This window comes from Scyliorhinus torazame, chromosome 4 (assembly GCF_047496885.1).
Source record: "Scyliorhinus torazame isolate Kashiwa2021f chromosome 4, sScyTor2.1, whole genome shotgun sequence".
Taxonomy (NCBI): domain Eukaryota; kingdom Metazoa; phylum Chordata; class Chondrichthyes; order Carcharhiniformes; family Scyliorhinidae; genus Scyliorhinus; species Scyliorhinus torazame.
Window position 1 is genome coordinate 150,632,173 of NC_092710.1, and position 6,000 is coordinate 150,638,172.

Sequence of the window (6,000 nt, forward strand, 5' to 3'; positions counted from 1 at the left end):
CAAGACCAGGGATGTACCTCTGACACTGTATAAGGCTCTGGTCAGACCGCATTTGGAGTATTGTGAGCAGTTTTGGGCCCCGTATCTAAGGAAGGATGTGCTGGCCTTGGAAAGGGTCCAGAGGAGGATCACAAGAATGATCCCTGGAATGAAGAACTTGTCGTATGAGGAACGTTTTGGAACTCTGGGTCTGTATTCGTTGTCGTTTAGAAGGATGAGAGGGGATCTTATTGAAACTTACAAGATACTGCGAGGCCTGGATAGAGTGGACGTGATGTTTCCACTGTAGGAAAAACTAGAACCAGCGGACACCATCTCAGACAAAAGGGACGATCCTTTAAAACAGAGATGAGGAGGAATTTCTTCAGCCAGAGGGTGGTGAATCTGTGGAACTCTGCCACAGAAGGCTGTGGAGGTCAAATCACTGAGTGTCTTTAAGGCAGAGATAGATAGGTTCTTGATTAATAAGGAGATCAGGAGTTATGGGGAGAAGGCAGGAGAACGGGGATGAGAAAATATCAGCCATGATTGAATGGCGGAGCAGACTCGATGGGCCAAGTGACCTAATTCTGCTCCTATGTCTTATGGTCTTATGGTGTGCCCTTGAACTTGGTCCTTGGCGAGAGGTGGAAGGAGAGTTCTTGATTGAGTCTGAAAGTTGGCTGCAATGCTTTAGTAATATTGGTTTTGAGGCGGGGTGCATTAGATTAGATGGAGCACAGCATATCCTGTCTTTGAGGCCGGGGGTTGGTTGGGAGCATCTATCGCTGGTCATGTGTTTTCCTGTTCTCGATGCTTGTTGTGAGGGGTCGGAGGTGGCTGAGCTAGTCGAGTCATTCCTGGTCCCGTTCCCTCAGAAAGGATATTATTGCCATAGAGGGAGTGCAACAAAGGTTCACCAGGCTTGTTCTGGAGATGGCGGGACTTCCTTATGAAGAGAGATTGAGGAAATTGGGTCTGTATTCTCTAGTTTTGAAGAATGAACGGTTATCTCATTGAACCTACAAAATACTTAAAGGAATAGACAGGGTAGATGCAGGTAAGATGTTTCCCTTGGTTGGGAAGCCTAGAACCAGGGGGATACAATTTCAAAATATGGGGGAAGCCACTTAGAACCGAGATGAGGAGAGAAGTCTTTACTCAGGGGGCTGTAAATCTCTGGAATTCTCTACTCCAGAGGGTTGTGGAAATTTAGTCATTGAGTATGTTTAAAGGAGAGATTGATAGATTTCTGATTGACAATAGTGTGATAGTGTGTGTAAAAGACAGTGAAGTGTCTGATCAGCCATGATCGTATTAAATGGCGGAGCAGGCTAGGCGGGCTGAACGGCCTACTCCTGTACTTATGTGTTGCGTTTTGCGGTTCCACTGATGATGAAGATACGTACAGAACTTGTATGTGTTCAACAGAACGATGATTTATTGGCAAACACGTGGAAAGATAATTAACAGATTTATATACAGATAAACATACTTGAATTTCTAGGGAGTTACTCTAAGTGCGACTATCCTGTTGTACATCCGACCACCAACTGCCTGGGTTCCTTCAGTCATGTGATGCATGTCTGATGCCACCTGCTGGCCGGAGGTCATACCTATAGTTACCTCTGCTGATATGAAATTTTATACATTTATACAACTATATACATTTATGTGTGTATGCATATCACCACACTATGTTCCCATTTTGAGAAGATGTGGAATGGGAGATTGAGTGGCAGATGGAATTAAACATCACTAAATAGAGAAAAAAAGTAACCATGCTGGGAAAAAGCGATTTACGGAAAGAGAAGCATTTAGGAGTTCAGGTTCACAAGAAGTTAAATGAAATAACTGTAGAGCCACTTATAACATGAGGTCCAGAATATAAAAGTTGAAATTCAATAGTGAATCTATGTAAAATCTTATGATGCTCAGTTAAGTTCAATTGCACGGATGGTGAGGAATCTCTCCCACTCTTACTTTCTGACATTGGCATATGTTGGAAGGCTTTTAAAAAAAATACAGGTTGACACTCAACCTGTTTGGCTGCATTATGAACACACCTTCCTTAGTCCTGGAGTGGGAATTAAACCCGGAGCTCCTGGCTCAGATACAGGTACACTCCACACTTTGCCATTTCAAATTCTACTCCTAGGTCCAAAAGGAAAACCTCTGCCTCTCAACTCCAGTTGAGAGTGGCTGCAACCAATCCTGTGTCACTGAAAATACGGTATCTAATTCTGGTTGGAACCTAGACGCCAAAATTCTATTAGTTACCATTTTAAGCCTTAAAAGGTTGCCATTGTAGATCCTATACTTGGATGTGGAGGCTCCCACGCTGTATAACCTGACTCCACACTTGCTTGCACAAGAGCAGGACAAACATTAACACAATTAAATACTTTCCAATTGTTCTGAAGCCACTTTATTGAATACATCAGTAGATATGTTGGTCTTCCCCCCAGTGTGAAGCTCCCAGGTATACTTGCTAAAAGTGGATTTAGAGAAGTGCAGCACTAGTTTAACTATAGACCAATTAAAAGGCACACATTTCCAGCAGGACTTATTTAAAGACAAATTCTTTCAACAAGACAGCATTGCTTGTTCCAACTTAGGCCAAACTCTACAGTAATAGATCTTTAACACCAAAGCCATAAAACTGCCTGGATGCTGTACTCACTCTAATGAAACATCGGCCCTATACCACACTGACCTTAGAATCATAGAATCATAGAATTTACAGTGCAGAAGGAGGCCATTCGGCCCACCGAGTCTGCACCGGCCCTTGGAAAGAGCACCCTACCTAAGCACACACCTCCACCCTATCCCTGTAACCCAGTAACCCCACCTAACCTTTTTGGACACCATGGGCAATTTAGAATGGTCAATCCACCTAACCTACCCATCTTTGGACTGTGGGAGGAAACCGGAGCACCCGGAGGAAATCCACGCAGACATAGGGAGAAAGTGTAAACTCCACACAGACAGTGACTCAAGCCGGGAATCAAACCTGGGACCCTGGAGCTGTGAAGCAATTGTGCTAACCACTGTGCTTCCGTGCCCACCTTGCCAAATCAGCCTTCACCCTCCCACTAAACTAGTAAAATTAAACTTCAGGAGCCCTGCCCAGTCCCAAACCATCTGCATTCCCAGATACGTAAAGTGAGATGTCGCCAAGTGGAATGGCAACCATCCCACCCCGTTCCGACTCCCAGTGAGGAGGTTATGAAAACCTCACTTTTCCCTAGGTTTAACCTGTATCCGGAGAACTTCCCAAACCTCTGAAGCTGCTCCATTACAACCCCCATTGACACCTTCGGCTCTGAAACATATCGGAGCACATCATCTGCATACAGGGACACCCTATGTTCTACCCCATCCCTCACTATTCCCTTCCACAATCCTGAGCTCCTGAGAGCAATGGCTAACATCAACAAACTCCATGCAGGAGGCCTCAGGATAATAAACAAAATTAAACTTTAGGAAACTCTTATCACTTGAGGCAATTGTCTGACCTAGCTGGAAGGAAAAATAAATGAAACTGTCCAGGTTAACTCTAGATCACTGCTAGAAGTTACATATCTTCTCTCCAACAATGGTGAGTCCCATTATTTCCAAAACATGTGGATAAAGCGTTTTACATACATGCCGGAGGAGATGTATCGCTGCTGCAAAGAATTTAAAGTTGAGATCACTTCCTTGGAAGCCCACAAGTACTCCCCCATAAACCTGTAACATCTCTGCACAGGAGAAATTACTTCAAAATAAAGCCATGATGTGGTGATGCCGTCGTTGGACTGGGGTGAGCACAGTAAGAAGCCTTACAACACCAGATTAAAGTCCAACAGGTTTGTTTCAAATCACTAGCTTTCGGAGCGCTGCTCCTTCCTCACCTGAGTGTTGTAAGACTTCTTACTGTGTTCAAAATAAAGGAGCAGGAAGGAGGCTATTCAGCATTTCGAACCTGCTCCCAGCTTCACAAAAATAAAATGTCTTGTAAAAGGCTGGGGTTCGTCCAACGTATGGTTCGAGTTCTCCCCCCTTTCATAAGGGAGGTTATGTGCATTTACATCAAATTTCAGAAGAGGGTGGTTGCAGTGTTCAATTGTTCTGTGTTTGATTGTTTAAGTCTGTTTACTATTGATGCTCCCAAAGAGAAAATGCTGGAAAATCTCAGCAGGTCTGGCAGCATCTGTCGGGAGAGAAAAGAGCTAACATTTTGAGTCCAGATGACCCTTTGTATTGATGCTCCCTGTGCTTGATTGGTTAAGCTTAGATGTGGACTCAAGAGAAAAGTAAACAAACTACTGGACACCAGAGCTGAAATGCAGAGTGGACAGTTTAAAGCAGGCATTTTCAAACTCAGGTTCACATACACAGGTGGCACGCAGGCAGATGTCGGGAGGGTCGCGGAGTGATCCCGATTGCGGGAAGATGTGCCCAACGACCACGACTAGCTTTTGAAAATGCTGGCCGCAACCAGCACTCAAGTATGCCGGCCGTCGGGGCATGCCGGATGTAGCAGGGCGCAGGCCCGGAGCCCAGCTGGGTATGCCGGCACGCTGTTCCAGGAGTAGATTTTAAAAAGAACATTTTTTAAAATCGATTTATCTTCCCGTCAGAAGCGGCGGCAGAGATCAGATCACGTGCCCGGTACATTGATGTCATACACTCAGACGCAAAATTACTGAGGAGAGCTTCCTTTTGTAGCTGCCAGCAAGCAAGCAACACGACTGAAGATGCATCTTTTTAGACAAAGGAATAAAGTACCAGAGATACAAACAGGCCAGGATCTCACAACCGAATCTGCTGGAGAGAGCTTTGCAGGAGAGTCCATGGCAGGTCAAAACAGTGCTGGTGTAAGCTCCAGGACCTCTGATGAACAACCCATACAGAAATGTAACATTGAATGACAAAACAAGTAAGATCGTGAGGACCAAGCAGGCACACCGGTTGCATTAAAGGTAAGCAAAAATGGCGGGTCGCAAAGATCGGATGGCATGGGTCACGAAGGTCGAACGGTGTGGGTCGCAAAGGTCGGCCGGTGTGATTCACGAAGGTTGGCCGGTTGGTAAAAATGGGTCCCCAGGAAAAAAGTTTGAAAAACACCGGTATAAAGTATTACAAATAAAACCTGTTAGACACTTAAGATACAAGTTATGATCATTTTCATTCAGAATTGCTATGCTAACCATTTGGAATTTAGATAATTTCCAATCTAATTAAAGCTTAATATAAATTTAGTCATGCATGCCAAATTGGAAGTTCCCACAAACAGCGGTTTTGGGGTTGGTTTAAATCAGTATGTAACAGGCCACTTTCACCGTAGCACTGCAGTACCACTTCCAGCTTTTGTATACAATAGACAGGGAATCTTGAAAACATACCATTTGCATTAACAACAGGTTTTGTGGAAGAGGGAAATGGATGCCCTTGGTCAGACCCTATCTGGAGACTGCTTTAAATTGTAGGTACAATTCAGGAAGGTTATATTGACTGTTGGAGGGAGTGCAATTCAGGAAGGTTATATTGACTGTCGGAGGGAGTGCAATGCAAATTTATGATAATGATACCAGTGTTTAAAGGGTTAATTTTGACAATGGCTTGCACAAACTTGGCTTGCATTCCCCCGAGTTTAGACGGTTGAGTGGTGATCCTATTGAGCTCTTTAAACGAAGAAAAGGTTATAGAACATAGAACGATACAGCGCAGTACAGGCCCTTCGGCCCACGATGTTGCACCGAAACAAAAGCCATCTAACCTACACTATGCCATTATCATCCATATGTTTATCCAATAAACTTTTAAATGCCCTCAATGTTGGCGAGTTCACTACTGTAGCAGGTAGGGCATTCCACGGCCTCACTACTCTTTGCGTAAAGAACCTACCTCTGACCTCTGTCCTATATCTATTACCCCTCAGTTTAAAGCTATGTCCCCTCGTGCCAGCCTTTTCCATCCGCGGGAGAAGGCTCTCACTGTCCACGCTATCTAACCCCCTGATCATTTTGTATGCCT